Below are 21,102 nucleotides of genomic sequence, written 5' to 3'. Positions count from 1 at the left end.
AAAACCCTTGCAATCCTGCAAGCCATGACTGTGGGTTTTACTTACAATGACCATATAAGTATGCTTCCTTGTGGCTACTCATCAAATTTGGGGCCATGTCTATCAATGATACTTCATGCAACATTTAAATTACCAGAACTAAGACAGAAGACACATATATTTTCTCCAAGGGGATGAAGCTTGATGGGGTGCCTTGATGATAGTAAAGCATTGAAGCAAAGAGAGATGTTCATTCAAGTTTCTTGCACACCGGGAAATAATAGCTTCCATGATTCATGGTATTTTTCTTTCACTCAAAACCACCAGAGCTCTGGAATGAACGAATCTCAAGGAAAAATAGTAAATTGTGCTATAATTAAGGAAACTGAAACAAACTGTAAGAAGCACTAGAGGGGATCCAAGTGGAATTAGCGGGTGGCCACCAATATCCACCTGGATCATTCCTCCCCCCTTAGGAAGCAATGGTCCCCATTGCGTTGAGTTCCTCCATGAGATGAGGGAACTTCTGCTGCACTTGGTCCCTGGTGAAGGAGTTGTCCTGCTTTGACAACTCGATACAGTTGGATATTCTGCTGGCGAGTGTGCTTGATCTGTGTGTCCATGATCCGATCAGTTGCAACTTGTTCCATGCAAGCTGGATTTAACTCTGTGGGTGTGAGTTGTTCTGCAATGTCGGACGTGTCTAGTAATGGTGGAAAGTATGGCCGAAGGCGGTCGACATTGAACACCGGGTGCAGGCCAAGGAATGGGGGAATGCTGAGCTCAAATGCATTATCTCCCACAGCCTTGGTAATGGTGTAAGGGCCATATCGAAGTGGTCTGAGTTTTCGATAGGCTCCGGTAAGGCGCTCCTTTTGAAAATGCAACCAGACTTTGTCGCCCACTTGAAACTTGTGTGGCACCCGATGTTGATCATGTCGCTGCTTGTACTTGGCATTTGATTTCTCCAGAATGTCATGGACCTGCTGGCGAATATGTTGGATGTGCTCAATGAAGTTGTTTGCCTTATCTGTTTCGGACTGGACATGAGCAGAATCTGCATGAGTAGCTGCAAATGGCATGGCCACATCGATGGGACATAGTGGCTGGAATCCCAATCCCACCTGGAAAGGGTTGTGGCCAGTCGAGCTGTGGAAAGCTCGATTGTAGCTGTGCTGAACATAGGGGAGGCTCTCGTCCCATGTGCGTGGATGCTTTGAGTTGTACATGCACAAAATGTGTACGATCATCCTGTTGACGACCTCAGTCTGGCCATCAGTTTGAGGATGGAAAGCTGTGGACTTAGTGAGTTTGGTGTCCAGCATCGACCAGAGGCTAGACCAAAATGTACTGAGGAACCTGCTGTCCCAATCTGAAATGATAGACTGTGGGATCCCAAAGTGTACCCATACTCGTTCAAAGAAGAGTTTAGCAGTGGCTTCTGCTGTGATATTCTTCTTGCAGGCCGCCATAATGGCCATCTTCGAGAACCTGTCGACGACCACAAAAACACAGTCATTTCCATGCCTAGTGGAAGGGAGGCCTGACATGTAATCCATGGAGAAGGATTCCCAAGGTCGATCAGGGGTAGGAAGCGGGGTATAGAGGCCTTGCTTCTTGATGGTCGGTTTGGCAATGGCGCAAGCAGTGCATGATCTGATGTACTTCCCGACATCCTGTCGAAGATTCGGCCAATAGAAATATTTCTGCAGTACTGCCACAGTTTTTTCGACCCCAAAATGCCCAACGGCCCGACTATAGTGTGCTTCCCATATCATCTTGGCACGTTCGCTTGAAGGAACACAAAGGTGACCCGGGTGGCATAACAGGTCGTCCTGGAGGTGAAAATCTGGAACATGCTGACCCTCCAAGAGTGTCTGGTATGTGTGGCCAAATTCCAGGTTGCTTTTGTAGAGCAGTGGCCAATCAGAAGTCTCGTGCCCACAAGAGTTAAGCACGGTGGTTAGCGCCATGATCAGTGGTCGACTAAGGAAATTTGCAACATTATTGGTGCTGCCCTTCTTATACTTGATATTCAAATGGAACTGTTGCAGGTATGTGGACCACCTCTGATGGCGATCATTCTGCAATTTCCCTCGGGTCTGTATGAACTGCAGGGGTCGGTGGTCTGTGTGGATGACCGTTTCCTTCCCCAAAATGTAATGCTTCCATTGTCGGCAGGCCTGCACAATGGAATACATCTCTTTTTCATAAGTGGGATACTTCCGGACTGTGTCTGAAAGTGTCTCACTGTGATATGCCACTGGATGCCCGTGTTGAGTAAGGACTGCCCCAATAGCATAGTCAGAGGTATCTGTCTCAACCTCAAATGGTTGTTGCAAGTCTGGTAATGCAAGAACTGGTGTTGTGCAGAGTCGATCTTTCAACTCTGTGAATGCCTTCTGTTGAGATTTAGACCAAAAAAAAATTTGCTTCGCTCCTCCCTTGGTGACCTGACTCAAGGGCCAAGTGATATGAGAAAATCCCAACACGAACCTGCGGTAGAAGTTGGCAAGGCCTAGAAAGCTGCGAAGCTCTATCAGAATGGTTGGAGATGGCCAATCCCGAATGACTTGTATCTTGGCTGGATCCACATGCACCCCCCATTCATTAATAATGTATCCCAGATACTGAACCTGGGTCATGCCAAAAGTTCATTTCTCCAAACTGGCACATAACTTGTGTTGTCGCAGTGTTTCGAGAACCTGTCGGATGTGGTGGAGGTGCTCTTCCCAAGTCTTTCTAAAGATCAAGATTTCATCCAAGTATACCACTACAAATGAGTTGGTGAATGGCCGCAAGATGTCATCCATTAGCCTCATGAAGGTTGCAGGAGCATTCGTCAATCCGAAAGGCATGACCAACCATTCGAAAAGGCCCTCCTTGGCTTTGAAGGCAGTCTTCCACACATCGGAGGGTTCGATTGGTACCTGGTGATATCCTGACTTCAAATCGATCTTGCTGAAATATTTTGCCCCCTTTAGTTGGTCCAGGAGGTCATCAATCCGTGGGATTGGGTACCTATTACGGACAGTGATCTTGTTCAGTGCCCGATAGTCAATACAGAGTCTCCAAGTCCCATCCTTCTTTTGTACCAACACGATTGGGCTCCCACAGGGCGATGAACTCGGACGGATGTGACCTTTTTGCAGCAGCTCCTGAATCTGCCTCTTGATTTCATCGTTCTCTAGAACAGAGCGCCGATAGATTGGTCCATTGGGCAGCGGCGACCCTGGGGTCAGATCAATGGAGTGCTTGACCTGACAGTGTAGAGGAACCCCTGCGGGGGAGGTGAAAATGTCCTCATAATCCTCCACGACCTTGTCCATCTGTAGTTGTCGTGCGGAGGGGCCCTGTCTGGAGGTCGTTGCCACCGTCTTCTTCTTTTCTTGAGGGCGTATCATCAGGAAAACAAACTTCCCGGTTTTGGAAATGATCTTACTGCATTGTTTTGCAGTAACCAAAGAGATGGCGGTAGGCGGTGCTACCTATTATCACAAAATCGTGTACTAAGGGCTGCTACTTAGCAAGATCTCATGAAACTGTTTCAGACCAGGCTTTAGACTAAGGTTTAGCCTCCTTAGTCAGAGAGGGCTCTCTCACAGATTTTTGATATGCTTTAAGGGCAAGAAAAGATGGCTAACTCTTTAAACAGTAGATGAGATTTAAGCTGGTTGGAACAACAAAATTAGGCTTCTCCCATTGGGCTTATGGAGTCATACACTTCTGCAGTAAACAAGTGGCTACTCAATCATGGAAACCAAGGCATATAATGTCTAAATGCTCAAAACATTTACCAAGAAGAACCTCAACTCAAAAAACATACACAGGAAGTCTGAGCACTAGGTGAATTCAGAGTGATTGCATGTTTAGTGAACTGTAAAACAAGATGAATAAAACCAAACCACATATACTCTGAGCATTAGAGACACAAGATGAATCTTGGGAAGAAAAAGTACTCTTTCTATTTCTGTCAAAGTCTTTTTACATAAGCCAATATGAAAACTCTGTTTTTATAAAAATCTCCAACCTTTTTTACATCAGAGTTTTTCCTATATATAGGAAAACAAAACTCAAACTATCTTGAGTCTCCTCAACAAGCATGAGGGGAGCTCGAAATCCTATCATTAATTGCCTTATCTATATCTAAACAAACTTATTAAATACAAAGGTATTGCGCTGTGAATACATAGAGTCCCATTCCTATTGAAACTCTAATTCTATCTCCTCGTGTGCATTGATGCTTTCTTGAACTTTGACACCTGTACCATTTCTGTAGTGGCCGAAATATATTGGAGAGGCATTCACTGAACGAGCTGCCTTGGATTCTAGCTGTGCAGATGACTCATTAGTTGGTGAAGATGTGTGCCCTGTTATCACGGTCCCTGCCTTCCATCAGTCTTCATTTCCAAAAGAACATGCTTCAAACTATTTAATACCTTTAATAACTACGCATAACACCATATGCCTTATGATCTGGATGCTTTGTGAACTGAACAGGTGTCCAACCCAAAATTCCGGTAACCCTACCAGAACCCTAATAATTCGGTCATAAAGTAGCTTTAGGAAGACTTTAGCAAAAAACAAAATATTTCACCTTTTTCTCCAACACTTACACCTGTCACTCTTTGAATGCTTAGATAGCCTTGTATGATCTCTTTACTGGCCTCGAGTTCATCCTTTTCAAGATTTGCTGACCTCAGTATCAATTTCATTTTTTCTCATAAAACAGTCATCTACAGCAGTTTCGTAGCGCGCTACGAAACTGCTGTAGATAATCAAAACAGAACATATGAATCTTAAAGCACTGTTGACTTAACTTCATGATTTCTTCAGCTACTTTGTACAGGTGTTAGGGATCCAAAAAGTTTCAAAATGATGGAAACCAAAATTTATCAAAACTTGAAAAGCAAATTTCCCCTTGGATTAATCAGCTAGTTTACCTAGCTTCTTCTTCAAACTGCTAACTTCTTTCTTCAAAACCTTGTTTTCTGCTCTTAGGCTTGTGTTCAGCTGTTTCATGGTTTTTGCCTGCTTCAGAGCTGGCACTGTCCACAAATATGCATCAGACACTGAGTCAGTTTGGCCCATTAGACTTGTTCTGCCTTTTAGTACAGCCTTTTTATAATTTGCATATCTCACTGCACTTTCTTTAGAAACATTTTTAATCTGAGGCATTTCTTCTTGTGTTATTCCTGCCTGTTGCTTGATAGCAATGACATTTCCACCTTGGCTGATGATGACCCTATTTCTCTTGTCTTTACTCCTGGCTGCATGAACTGTTCTGGTCAAAACCTCAAGTACATCTGTACTAGGCACTTCTACAGGTGCCTCCTCTTTCTGCGCTTTCTCCACCTCTTTCATTTGTCTTCTTGTGACTGGCCTACGTGGCTTGAAAGCATATTCTTTACTAGGCTCCTCAAATCTCAACCTTTTTGAAGCTCTTGGTTTCTTAGTACTTTCGGGTGAAGATTGAGTGAGGTCAATATGCATTGGCTGCACTGGGTGATCTTGCTCAAACTCTATTGGTTCAATCTGTATTGGCTGATCTTGTTCAAGTTCAATAGCTACAAGTAAGTCACTTAAACTGCCTTTTGACATAGGGCTTTCTTCCACAGTGATTGACTTACCTTTCTCCTTGTTTAGTTGACCTCTGGTTTTTACCCTTGAAATCTTTTCAACTTCACTTGGTCCAGCTTCATCCTTCTTTTTCTGGATCTTCTGCTTTGATGACTGAGGTGTCTCCTTAGATGATGACTCAGGTGTTTCCTTTGCTGATGATTTAGGTGTCTCCTTTGCCACCACAGACTTCTCTGATTTCCTTAACTTGGTTTTAGGCTTCTTTTGGTCTGTCACCTCCTTTCTGAGTTCAGCCAGAGTAGGTTCTTCAATTCTTTCTTCCCTTTCCCTCACAGGCAATGGAGTGAGGCCTGTTTTACTTTGAAAGCCGGCCATAAAAACAAAAGAATCCCAATCTCTGCCAATCTTTTGCAAACCATCCAACACCAGCAACTTTACTAAACCATGGTGAAACAAGGATGTTTCACAACCATCTTTCTTTAACTGGATTTTATCACACATTTTACTAATGCTTCTGAACAAATAGAAAGGGATATCTATTGAAGCTTTACCTGTGAAATGCAACAAAAGTTTGAAGTGATAGGCATAAACTTTGTTGTACCTTCCCTCGCATGTTAGGTATTTCTGGATATATGTAAGGAGCATAGCATAATGTTCTTTTACGTAACTCCTTGGCACCGCTTTGGTGAGGTCCTCATTTACATACGGTTCCTTCAAAAATTCTCTACAGGGACTCATGTCAAATTTAAAATTTTTGAACCATTCTTGTCCTCCCCTCGAGATTTCAGTGGCAATAGAAATGGCTTCAGGAGACACAGGAAATTCTAACATTGACACCTTTGAATTCAATCTAGTAAAATTCAATGCAAAAGCCTTCGTTACCTCTGCATGTCCTCCCTTCAACTTTTCGCAGAACCTCCAGCAACCGGCATTTCGAAAGGCTCTTGCTACACCTTCATCTTTGAGTGTAACATCAAGCCCCTCTGGCTCTGTTCTCAGGCACCTACCGGATCGATGTTGACTCTTTTCCATCTTGCTTCGAATATCTTCACACAGGAAACTAATAGCAGCTACAGCTCGAAAACAATCTCGACTTTGGAGTGCAGGCTCGCTTGCGATGATCCCTTTAAATGAGAACTCGGGCTCCTTTGCATACAGCAGACATGTTTACACATCATGAAAACACATTATGACACAACCATACCTCATAAAATCCCTTAAGATGATATTCATATGCGTGATCCTGGACCTTATGGCGAAATGATGATCTATCATGACCTGGAGAGGACATCAACTGACAAACGTGGACGGACCTATGACTCACCCCTCCCAGACTTGACATTTCAAGAAAAGGCGCTACAAAAACCCCGAAACCCCGATTTCGTAGCGCAGACAGTTAAGATTTGACAAAACGCGCTATGAAATGGCTGGTAAACAGTACGCTGCGAAAAGGCGGAAACATCATTGCGCAGCTAAATTGACCAAACAGACAGCGCTGCGAAACTGCGCAAAGTACTAATGACGCAATCAAGACAAGACATGCCTTAACTGACAATGATGGAGGGTATCTAACGATTTTTTACACGGACTTACATCAATACCTTTTGAAATTCTAATTTCAAAGTGACACACAGACATATAAACCTATTCACTAAACCAAAGATTTTCATATGAAACTTGTGGACAACATTACATACATGAACTATGGTTCTAAGTGATAACACTACCTCTGGTATCCTGTACAACTTATTTCCCAAAGTAACAATAACAGCACGGGGCCTTGACTCATACACAACATGTCGCTTCCACAAGTATGGTTGTCCTAATAACACATCACAAACTTCAAGGGGAGCAATGTCACACAATACCTCATCCGTGAAGGGCTTGATGTTGTATGGAAGGTGACACTGTTGGCTCACACGAAGATCCCATCCTTGGTGCAGCCACCCAATGGTGTATGGTTGTGGATGTGCTGTGGTCGGTAAGCCCAGCCGTTTCACGACCTCTGCCGAAATGAGGTTCTTTTGGCTCCCGCTGTCGACAATGAACTGTAGCGGGGAGCCCTTTACCCACATCTGGGAGTGGAAGAGACGCTCCTCCTCCTCTGGATCTTCAGGTTCCTCCTTTTGGATCTTCGTGGTGGCAACAGTGGCATTGGGCTCCGCATCGATAATCTGCTTCCCTTTGTCATTCCCCTTATCGGGTTCTGACTCAGAGTCAGAACATGCATCTAATTCTAAAACCTTTAGCTCGGCCACCAGTGACTGCTTGGCCCGACACTCACTTGTGTTGTGAGTGGAGCTCTTATGGAACTCACACCACTTTCTCGTGTCCTTTTTCGGCTTCGCGGCGCTGTTCTTTGCTTGCATCTTTGGCGGGTTGTCTTGGGCCACCCCGCCTTGGCTTTGTCCTTTGTTTTGCGGTTTGGGGGCACCTTTCCCTTGTTTCGGATTCGCAGACCCAAAGTCTCACTTCTTCTGTTTAAACTTTTGCTCGACCTTGACGGCATATCGGTATGCCATGTCGAGCGAGGATATGTTCAGGAATTCTATTTCTTCTTGGATGTACTTGTGCAGACAGCCACGGTATTTGAGTACCAAATGCTGCTCTGTATCCTTGATACCCAACTTTGTGCGAAGGGTATGGAAAATATTGGTAAAATCTGGTACGTCTTGGTCCCTTCCCTGCCGTAGCGTGGTCCACTTTATGTATTGATCCTCATAGCTTCTGATAGGGTAGTACTGCTCCTTGATGGCATCTCGGAATGAATCCCAAGTTGGTGTGACTGAAAATAGTGAGCCTGTATTTTCATCCTTCTGCTCGCAGTAGGTTTCCCACCAATCCTTGACGTGGGGGGCTGCTTTGAGAAGAGCGAAAATAATCTTTTCCCGACTGGAAAAATCATGAACAGAAAAATAACCCTCTAGCACATTTAACCATTTATCGACGGCATCTGCATCTATCTGACCCTCGAATATGGGGATTTCAAAATTAACTTGTACCTTAAATGGTGTGGCGTTTCCAGAGTTGCTGTTAGAAGCCGATGCGTCGCCCCTGGGTAGCTGCTGAAGGATTTGGGCAAAGTTGTCCATCATCGCGTTCCTTTGTCGCTCGAGGGCTTCTTTGAGCAAGATTTTGATAAGATCTCCTGCCCCCTCGTCTTTCTTTTCATCCGCCATGGGAGGCCGTCTGGATTTGCAAGGCTGGTCTTGCAAAGGTTCGACCAATTCAAGCCCTAACTCCTTATATCCCGACCTCGTTGGGGACATGCAAAGAAAAACATAGAAGAAAAGCAGACCGCTCTAATACCACTGATCCGGATTTAAACAGGAACGCAATAAAATACAGAGATAACCATAAAGACAGATATGCAGCGGAAATAATACCTCAATTCATTACTGTAAAATACTGAAATATGCTTACAAACAGAAATGGAAATAAACCAGCTAGGGCGATGGTAGCTTATCTCTGAGAAGAGATGTGGTGGCTACATGCCTCTGAACTGTCTTACAATGAGGCTCATAGGCCTATTTATTGTTGAGAAACAATGGAAAACCCTTCACATTCCAAAACCTAACCCTAGAAGATGAAACGCCAAATTGTGGGCCCCGTTTTTGGGTAAGTTGGTACATCAACTTCCCGGGGTCGCGAATTGGTCGTACTATCTCCGTTTGACGTGCATGATAGCCCGTTGGAAAGATCTCTCCGAGGACTACGACAAAAAAGACGCTTTTTATCAACAAAATCGCTAGCGGTAGATTTCCCAAAAAACGTCGTTTAGGGCCTCAAAACGGCTCTGGAAGTTTAGGACCTGAAAAAACTGCTAAAAATAGTAAATTGTGCTATAATTAAGGAAACTGAAACAAACTGTAAGAAGCACTAGAGGGGATCCAAGTGGAATTAGCGGGTGGCCACCAATATCCACCTGGATCATTATTAGATCACGGTGTTACAATTGAGGAAATTCAAAAATATTTTTCAAATCTTATGCTTAATGAAACATTGGGAGTTGTGGCTAACAGTCATACTGTGTTTATTGATTACAATAAAGAAGTATGGAATCTATGGATAAAAACTTGCAGGAAATATGTGTCAACATTGTATTACTTCCTCCATCGTGGTATGATCCCTAATAATATAATATTTGATGGAAACAAGGAATTTAAAGGAGCTGCAGTTCAAAAAGGGCGGTAAGAGAAATGGACTTCTAGTATTTCTCATAATGTCAGCAAGGATGCTGCCAATAAGATAACAGCATTGAACAACCTTGTAGGACATTTCAACCAATTTCATGACATCTCAAAAATTGTTTGGTAGCTTGGGGCACCTCTTCTAAAAATCGTTTGGTAGGTAGACTTATTGAATGCATTATTTTTAAGCTTTTATGGTATGGTTACATCACAAAGGAAAATTATATATCAATAACGGAGCACTAGAGGATAAAGATGGTGTTTTATTCACAAAGAGTATCCAGAATGCAACACAAAACATCTAGGTTAAGCCGCTTCCCAATTATCCCAAGAGTTTCATGCAGGAGTTGGGGAAATATATTATTGAAATTTTATCAAGCATCTCTACTTTAGATCCTAGCTTGCTTCATGCCTTCAGTGATCAATTCCAAATAGAATCACTAAAAATCATTCATCTATTTGGTGATGGTGCATCACTTGAATGCAATCAGTGGATGGATCAATTTTTAGAAATTTTCTCTTTATTGGAAACATGTCCGATGGAAAAGGTTTTTCCCAACAGAGGCAAAACCCTTGCAATCCTGCAAGCCATGACTGTGGGTATTACTCACAATGCCCATATAAGTATGCTTCCTTGTGGCCACTCATCAAATTCAGGGCCATGTCTATCAATGAAACTTCATGCAACGTCTAAATTACCAGAACTAAGACAAAAGACACATATATTTGCTCCAAGGGGACGAAGCTTGATGGAGCGCCTTGATGATAGTAAAGAATTGAAGAAAAGAGATATGCTCGTTCAAATTTCTTGCACGCCAGGAAATAATAGATTCCATGATTCAGGGTATTTTTCTTTTACTCAAAACCATCAAAGCTCTGGAATTAACAAATCTCAAGGAAAAATAGGTGCGGCCAAAAAATTGTGCCTTCACCCAGGTGATGTACAAAACCTGTGTGCTATCAACACTCTCAAGCTTCATCATATGGTCGATTATATATTTTTCTTACAACAAGGTGAAGGGTCTCATTCAAATAAGTGCTCAGGAAGTAATTTGGATGGTGGTTTATATTATATAAGCTTGGACCTTCAAAAAATCTTGTCGTTTTGGTAGTAATTATCAAACAAAAACGAGTTTTTGTCATTGAAGAACTTGTCAATTTTGGTAGTACCAAAGGTGAGTCCTGTAGTGAGCATGAGTCTTGTATCCACATTCCAAGAGTGAAGGTCCTGTGGAGAATGTGATTCCTCAAGAGCGAAAGTCCCACAGTGAATGCGAGTCTAACCCTTGCAGAAAGTACAAAGAGAAGCCATATCTGAAATATCTCAAAACCATATATATCATCAAAAATGTGTTATTTGGAGATTATCTAAACGAGGTATTTATACTAATTTTCCAATGTGAAAGGTGCCTCTTGGAGGCAAGCCGCCATGAGGTCAACTTAGGCAAATTCCAAATCTTCAAATAATAAAATTTCCCTCCAATTTGACGTTGACTTAAATGAGGACATTGATAATCTTTGACCCCAAAATGAATTTAATTGATAAATAATATTTGTTTGTCTGACCGAGTGCAACATTAGAAGAAATTTCAACCTAAAAGTGGCTTCATTAGGAAAAATAATAAAATAAAAGTTATGAGTTTTGGAGGCAAAAGAAAAAAACCATTTTTTCATTGTATTTTTTGGCTTATCTCCTTATATATTTATTCAAATTTCAAGTGTACACACTCATTGGATGTGGATTTAAATTCCACATCCAACTAGTACCCATTATACATATTTTTTAGAAGACCTGCATTGATAAAATTTGAAGATACACTAAAAAAACGTGTTGAACACATTTTTTTAATGTATCTTCAATTTTTATCAATGCGGGTATTCTCAAAAGTATGCATAATTGGTACTCGTTGGATGAAAAAATTGATTTCGCATCCAACGAGTGTCTACACTTGAAATTTGAGTAACATATAAGGAGATAAGCAAAAAATACAATTAAAAAGGTAGTTTTTTTTTTATTTTCCCTTCAAAATATTTACATGTACCTCTTTTTAAATTTAAAGGATTTTGATTTCCTCTAATGAGATCACAATAGGTGGTGTAGGATGGGAATTTCTCCCTAGTTGCCAATTTCAATACTCCCTCTCAGCTAAGGAGGAATTCCATTTGCATCAAAAGTCTCATCTCAGATGACATGTCTCAATCATAACATGTGGAATTATTACATAAAATAAGAATACAATCAAAGGTTGTGGAGATCGAACCTCAAACCCTCCATCTCAACTATATCAACAAAACATCCATCTCATCACATTTCGTCTCAATTTCTTTTGATCATCAATTGAACAATTTTAATCCAATAGAAGAAGAAGAAGAATCATCATCGGGGAGCTTCGACTACCACCCTATCAACTCAATCATCATCATAGGGGAGCATCCAACTTCCATCCTATATCCAATCATTAATATAGTCATCTGAAGAAGAATCATCACAGGGGATTTCCAACTCAACCCTCATCACAGGGGGTTCCAACTCAACCCTTTATCAATAGGGGAGATATAATTACTGGAAGGGCAAGGATCACACTCTGCCATATTGACCTGGGACAAAGGCGAGATCTACTCAAGGATCACACTCTATCCTATTATTTAGTGATAATAGGTGATATCGACTTGAGGATCACACTCTGTCCTATTGTCCCTTGATCCTCCATAGAGACCCTTAATATTCAAGTGATATAACACTTGCATCCAAGACTTGAGCGAGATCAACTTACCACATGGTTAAGGATACACAACCTATCTCAAGTCACCTCAACCATTGGCCAGATGGGGAGGTCCAATCCCAACAAGCCCAACTTGTGGGTAGGAAGCCAACTAGGGTATACTTTGTCAAAGCAACAATAGGTGAGATCGACTTACCATAGGGGTAAGGATACACACCCTATCCTATTTTCCAGAGGTACCTCAACCCCAGGAACCCTTACTGCTACATTCCTACCCTGGGAGATCAACAGGGTGAAAAGCATGCTCAATGTTCTCGACCAGCCCAAGGCCCTTACCCAGGAGGGTCACATCCATCAATCCATGTTGCTCTCTAAAGATCAAAACATATCAAAGTTCTCATATCTGGTATTGGCTCTAACAACTCACTGAAGAGTTCAACCATACTTCCTTATGTAGTACTTTCGAGCAACAATCTTTTGTTTTCCTATTCATATATGACATTGAATCAAATATAATGTTAGAGAAAATACAAATCATAAAGAAAATAATACCATATTCATCCTTTCTCCCTGTTACGCAGGGAGGCATAAACCACAAGCCTAAGATTGTCTCATACAACAACATTCTCTCAATCCATGAAGATGTATATATCCCAACTATGTGTGTGTGTGTGTGTGTGTGTGTGTGTGTGTTTTGACTTTATTTAGCTCAGGGTGCATCCATGCAACACAAGGATCCATTAGATCTAGAAACAATAATCCGTTAAATGAATCTAGCATGTCATATTTCTAACAAAACACTTCTACATGAGAAGAGGTTCATGAAACTGCGTGGGGTTAACTAGTCCTGTTAGCAATGAATTGCTAGTACATAAAATTCATTAACAATGTTAGGTCCCTATAATACTATTGATTGCCCCATTACTATTGTCATTGTAGCCCCTTATTTTTATTGTTGTGCCCTAGTCGTCCCCACATTGTTATTATTGTTACCCATATAAGCCTACTATTGTTATTGTTGTGCCCTTATATTATTATTGTTATGTCGGCTTTGATTATATTGTGACTCCTTAGATTCCTATACATAGAAAGGAGGTTTTTTCATTTGAATCATCCAAGAATTGTTCATTTGTATAATGTAAAGGAGGTTTCCCCCTCGAAGAGTCTTATTTTGAAGTCGTTTAACTATCTTTTCTTCTATTTTCTGCGCCGGTTGCATAACATTCAGTATCAGAGCTTTGGATTCTAGGGTTTCTTTGCTCCAAATAGATCATCATGGAATTCTCGCTATAAAAAAAATTATACGATCTTTCAAAAGCTGAAAGAAAAACCCATTTGAGCCAAAATCTTGATGAACCTCGAGTCTGAATTTCGGTTCTTGTCTCGCTATATTTTCAGAGATATGATCCAAGGAAGTTAGATTTTTGCAAGCTCCTGAATTACATCCCAAACAGGTGACCTTTGGAAAATAGTCATAAATTTGTCTTTGAGTATCAAATTGAAATTTCGTAAGAAGTTACGGAAAGCAAACGGACTATAGTTTTTGGTGCATCGTTTTTAGGTCCTAAGGTTGAAACAGTGACACGTGGAACTTCATACAAGTTCTCTCTACTGAAAAAGTGTATAATTAGGTCATCTTGTGAGATTGGGCATAACTCTTTCTTGGATAATCCAATTTTGATCAGACTGGTGGCATTGGAAAGAGGACTCAGAGGGCTACCATAGTTTGCAATTTTAGACCTTGGAAATGCAAAATGTCAAAGATAAATCAGATTGAATATCAAGCTCCCACAAATTTAAAAAAAAAAAGTGTGTAGTCTTCTTAAAACTTTGCATAAGTTTTGTTTGAAAACTTAGTTTGAAGTGATTAAAATGGAATAGGGAAGAAAATTATCATTAGTTGATGCCTCGAAGAAAGAAAATGGAAACACCTAGTAAGCAACCCAAAATCTCTACAATGAAACATGAAGAAGAGGAAGAAATGCAACAAGATATATCAAAATTACGAGACCAAGTGCAACAAATTTGTCTCATAAAAAGTAACAGAAGCTAAGATGGATGGTTTGAAAGACAACATTGAAGATTGGAAGAAAGACATGGAAGGTTGGAAGGAAGGTTTGACAAAGTTTCTACAATAAAGGCTTCCTAATGGCGAAAAGGTAGTAGAGCAAACTCATAATGAGAACAAAAGAAATGTTAATCATGATTCGAAGAAGGACAACATTGAAGATTTGAAGAAAGACGTGGAAGGTTTGAAGAAGTTGCTACAAGAAATGTTTCCTAATGGCGGAAAGGTAGTATAAGAAAATCATGATGAGAACAAAAGAAATGCTAATCATGATTTCATAGACTCTAACGTTGGAATAAAGACCCACCACATTCCAAAGATCGATATGAGGAAGTTTGATGGCAAGGATCCCGTAACATGGATACTACAGATGGAACAGTATTTTGATCTCCATAATGTGAAAAATACATAAAAGGTATGCATTGCAACTTTATATTTGGAACCCAATCAGTTTGTATGGTATCAATGGCTTTGCTCTCGTAAGAAAATTGTCACTTGGTCAATTTTTACAGACAAAATGATAGCACATTATGAGGATACAAAGAGCAACAACTTCTTTAGCCAATTGATAAATCTCAAACAAAAGGGTTCAATGGTAGAGCACATTGAGGACTTCCAAAAATTGAATATAAGGGTAAATGATACTCCATAGGAGCATAAGATTGTTGTGTTCATAGGGACTTTAAAGGATAGCGTCCAACATGAGGTTTTCCTTTGGGAACCTGATTCTTTGGAGAAGGCATTCAAGTTGGCAAGAAAAATTGAAAGCAAAATTATGGCACCAAGGAAGCCTACCACTCACAACTATAAAGATGGAAATGTTGTTGCCCCTATCCTTCCACGACCTACAAGGCCGATACTACAACGATTGGAAGAAAAAAGAGCAAAGGGGCTTTGTTACAGTTGTGATAGCAAATACACTAAAAGTCATAAATGTGCTGAGAAGAAATTATTTTACACAGATTGTGAAGAGGAGGAAGAAAATGAACAATAAATGTCAAAAGAAGAGGATATACATCAAGAATCAACCTTAGAGAAAGAAGAAATGAATCCAACCATACCTTGTAATGCATTGGCAAGAATTACTACTCCTCAAACAATGAAGATAGAAGGACATATCAAGAAGAAAAAGGTAGTAGTGTTGATTGATTCGGGTAGCACCCATAATTTTATTCATTGTAAGATAGCGAAGGAATTGAATTGCTTCCTATATCCAGCGCTAGAATTTCAAGTGATGGTTGCAAATGGAGGAACCATAAATTTCTTTGGAAAGTTCCATAATATCAAGCTATCCATGGGAGAATATGTATTGAATAGTCCTATGCTTTCTATTCCAATGGATGGTGTTGATGTTGTACTAGGAGTCCAATGGCTACAATCTTTGGGTACGATAACTTTTAATTTTCAAGAACTTTTAATGAAATTTTGTTGGGAAGGAAAGGAACTTGAATTAATGGGTATCACAAGGAAACCGGGAAAGATAATTAGCTCTAACGGCATGACAAAGATTATAAAGAAATAATAACAGGGCGTAATTGCACAATTATTTTACTAGAAGTTCCCACATTGAAATCATATATTTCTCCAGATCTCTAAAAAGTCTTGCACGATCATTCTAAGGTGTTTGAGACTCCCAAAGGCCTCCCACCTATTTGTGATCATGATAATAATATTCATTTGATTCCAGGAAGTGCTTCTCCAAACACCAGGGCTTACAGATATCCCTATGCCCAAAAGAGTGAAATTGAACGTATGGTTGCAGAAATGTTAGAGGTTGGTATAATTCAACCTAGTCAAAGTTTGTTCTCTGTTCCAATAGTATTGGTGAACAAGAAGGATGGATCATAGCGCATGTGTCTGGATTATAGGGAGCTCAACAAGCTCACTATTAAAGATAAATTTCCATTGCTGTCATTGATGAATTATTGGATGAATTACATGGAGCAATTTACTTCACCAAGTTGAATCTTCATTCATGATATCTTCAAATCAGAATGAAGACTGAAGACATTCTGAAAACAACATTTAGAACTCATGAGGGTCATTATGAATTTTGGTCATGCCTTTTGGCTTTACGAATGCACCTTCTACATTTCAAGGTTTGATGAATTCCATTTTCAAACCCTTCCTTAGAAAATTTTTGTTAGTATTTTTTGATGATATATTGATCTATAGCAAGTCTTGGAAGGATCATGTTCAACAAGTTGACAGGGTGCTCAAACTATTGGAGGAGAAACAATTGCAAAAACCTCCAAATGTTTCTTTGGAGTACAGGAGGTGGAATATCTGAGTCATATTGTATCTCATGAAGGTGTTAAGGTAGACCCTAGCAAAATTAAATCCATTAAGGAATGGAAAATCCCCACATCATAAATCATCTGCGAGGATTTCTCGGGTTGACAGGGTACTATCGCAAGTTTATTAAGAATTATGGGAAAATAGCAACACCTCTAACGACATTACTGAAGAAAGATGAATTTTCTTGGACTCCAGAAGAAACAAAGGCCTTTGAATATCTTAAATAGGAAATGTGCCAAGCACCGCTCTTAGTTATGTCAGACTTCACAAAAAACTTTATTGTGGAATGTGATGTCTCAGGAAATGGAATTAGTGTTGTTTTAATACAAGAAGGAAGACCCATTGCCTTTGAAAGTCATCCAATCAAAGAAAAGTATTTACACAAAGCTATTTATGAGAAGGAAATGTTGGAAATACTACATGCACTTAAGAAATGGCAACCTTACCTAATGGGAAGACACTTCAAGGTAAAAACGGATCATGATAGTCTTAAATACTTTTTAGACCAAAGATTATCTTCAGAAGAGCAACAAAAATGGGTCACAAAGATGTTCGTTTATGACTTTGAAATCATCTACAAAAAAAGGAAGCAAAATGTTGTTGCAGATGCACTCTCAAGAAAGGATGAGGATGTGAAAGCATTGCTTTGTGCCATCTCTATCATCCAACCAGATTGGATAAACGAAGCAAGGGATGAATGGAAGAATGACGAAGAAGTGTGGGCACTCATTCAAAAGTTGCAGCAAGAACCCAGTACATATGATAAATTTAGCTGGAAATATGATTCATTATGGTACAAACATCATTTATACCTCTGTAAGAATTCCCAACTCAAACAAAATATTCTTCTGGAATTGCACACCTCTCCCTTAGGAGGGCACTTAGGATTTTTAAAAACTTACCATAGGGTTAAGAAATAATTTTTTTGGGATGGCCTTAAATCTGATATTCAAAGGTTTGTGGCAGAATGTTTGGTTTTCCAACAAAATAAAGTTGAGACAATTAAGACCTCGGATCTGTTACAACCTTTATCCATTCCAAGTCAACGTTAGGAGGAGGTTTCAATGGATTTTATCACAGGTTTACCCAAGTCTGAAGGAAAGAATATCATCATGGTGGTAGTTGATAGACTTACCAAGTATACACACTTATATGCATTATCTCATCCATTTAAAGCTCGCATAATTATTACTGCATTTATAGAAACAATCCAAAATCTACATGGAAACCCAAATATTATTGTAAGCAATAGAGATCCAATTTTCACTGAAAATTTTGGACTGAATTATTTTCTTATCTGGGTACTCAGTTAGTTCATAGTTCATCTGATCATCCTCAATCTGATGGGCAAACTGAGATAGTGAACAAATGTTTGGAAGGATATCTTCGTTGCTTTGTATCTGATAAAAAAAAACACTGGGTCAAGTGGTTGCCTCTGGCTGAATGGTGGTATAACACTTCCTTCCATATTGCAGCAAAAATGACCCCATTTATGACACTTTATGGATATCATCCACCATCCATCACAACATCTTTAAGAGAAAATTCTAAGGTTCAAGCAGTGGAAGATCACATCGAGCATCAACAACAGGTTCTCCAACTCTTAAAGGATAACCTCACTTTGGTGCAGAATAGAGTGAAACAACAGGCAGATCAACATCGCAGTGAAAGAAATTTTGATGTAGGTGACTGGGTAATTCTACGACTACAATCATACAAACAAATGTCCCTCAAGCAAGCTAAGAAGGATAATAAATTATCACCAAAGTATTATGGTCCGTACAAGGTGTTGCAAAAGATTGGTACCGTGGCATACAAATTGGAGCTTCCTGCATCTTCTTGAGTGCACCCAGTTTTCCATGTTTCATGCTTAAAAAAGGTTATAGGTGACAAGCTCCCAGTTCAAACAATATTTCCAAAACTTGACGAGGAAAGAAAAATCATATTGCAACCTGAAGCAGTCACAGAAAAAAGAACTCGACATCTATGAAGTCGATCATTTCAGAGTATCTCATCAAGTGGAAGAACTTACCCGCTGAAGATTACACATGGGAGGATGAGAATTTTATACAGAAGCATCCAGAACTACTCAAGCATTAAGGACAACACTTTTTTGAAGGAGAGGGGCATGTTAGGTCTCTATAATACTAGTGATTCCCCCATTACTATTGTCATTGTATCCCCTTATTGTTATTGTTGTGCCCCAGTTGTCCCCACATTGTTATTATTGTGCCCCATAGAAGCCCACTATTGTTATTGTTGTGCCCTTATATTATTATTGTTATGTCGGCTTTGATTATATTGTGACTCCTTAGACTTCTATATATAGAAATGAGGTTTTTTCATTTGAATGATCCAAGAATTCTTCATTTGTGTAATGTAAAGGAGTTTTCCCCTTCGAAGAGGCTTATTTTGAAGTCGTTTATCTATATTGTCTTCTATTTTGTGAGTTGGTTGCATAACAAACAAGGACATATCAGATGATCATTAATCCAAGTTCAGAAGACTTATTTTAATCTACAATCATGGGTCTCCTATTCATCCACCTAAAAACCTCTGAGATAGCCTCAATTTTACAATTATTACGCAAATAATAATAGGTGTTGGGATCTCATCAAGGTTTGTCCCTTTGAATGTGAGGCCTCTAAAATCATCGTCAATCTTGTATATCATGCATCAAGACTATCATAGATCACAAAATCAAACGATATTAGGAAATCATATATCTATTACTCTCATGACAAGTCATCATCAGCTATTCAATTTGGCTTTACAATCATATATGAACATGTTGTCAATCATTCATCAAGGGTCAATGTAATACAATTAGGGTAGCTTACAAGAGTACCTCCATTTGATGTCACATCTCTATTATGTTATACAATCATTTCCATCAATGTCTTATCATCAAATCAGAGCATCCAATCTTGACACATTGTTAAATGTTTTTAAGTCATCATAGAAATTACAACTTATCAAAGCCTTATCAAGATCAACATGAAGACAGTTAGTAAATCCCTAGTGTTATAGACATTTTTGTGCCTTACAGCATTGAGCATGAAATGTCCATAATCTAAGGGATCCAAAGTCCCAAAACATGTTGTTCTTACCCCTAGAGGAACAAGGCTAGCTAACCACAACAATTCACAGAAGTTCTCCACCTGAAACCACTCAAAAACAAGTCAATTCAGGATCATGTCAACTGCTCCACTGAGCATCTGTGCTGAATCTCAACTGCTCCACTGTCTACCTACGTTGAATGTCAACTCCAACAAAGGCTACCTGCGCTGAGCGAGTTTGGACAAGTGGCAGGCTCATTCCTCAATGTGTCAATGCTCAGGAAGCTTCCAAAATGACACTTGCCTCAGGGAATTCGACTGATGATGAGTAAGAGGTTCCAAATCTCCAAGTGGAAGCAAGAACCTCCAAGTGGACTCAAGAACTGAGAGAGGGAGAGGACACTAGTCAGATCTCAAGCTTACTCATCCTCTCTCCAAACATCTATATATAGATCTCTCCTCCATGAGATCTAGAAGGCTGGAATTTTGTTATTGCAAAGAATTGCTGTTGGTTTGAGACTGGAGACGTTGGGTGCTTAATGCTTTGAAGGGAGCTGAAGAAGGAATTCCATTCTGCTGGGAAGGAGATGCTGGATTGGATTCCTCTGGGTTGTATCTCTTCCTGAACCTTGTTATCAATCAATAAAGCTATCTTGGTTTTCTCCTATATACTGGTGTATTTGTGTGATTGCATTAGTGTATTTGATTTACTTCTAATCCTGAATCATTTATGAATATGAATATATGCCTTTGTGTTGTGTTCTTCTCTTGTCGCAAGTAGCTGTTCTCTTGTCACAGGTAGCTGTTCTCTTGTGATCTCGTCGGAATCAAGTAGTTGTTCTCTTGAGCAAGCGAGGAGGCAAGTAGCTGTGAACACACAAAGAGAAGAGGATCTAGATTGAGGGACAAACGGAAGACAACGGTAAGTCTATCGATCTCCCCTCTTTCACATTTCATAAAGGAAGAAACCAGAATAACTATATCTGTTTGTTGCTAAGGCACTGTCACACCTTAGGTGTATAGGATCGTCCTGCATAGGCATTTTTCCCCACAACAAATTGGCGACTCCGCTGGGGAGAACTTGTTTATTTATTTCATTTGTGTTTCTATCATTTGTTTAATTCATAGACTTGACAGCAACAATCGAACTGCATCTTTCCCGGATGCAAAGTAGAAAGTTGCTGCTTTGATCCAGTTGCTGGACT

Source organism: Pinus tabuliformis, chromosome 7, assembly GCF_031772625.1.
Source record: "Pinus tabuliformis cultivar Carrire ecotype Pingquan chromosome 7, CPIR1, whole genome shotgun sequence".
NCBI classification, from domain to species: domain Eukaryota; kingdom Viridiplantae; phylum Streptophyta; class Pinopsida; order Pinales; family Pinaceae; genus Pinus; species Pinus tabuliformis.
Note: the sequence above shows the minus strand (reverse complement) of the source record.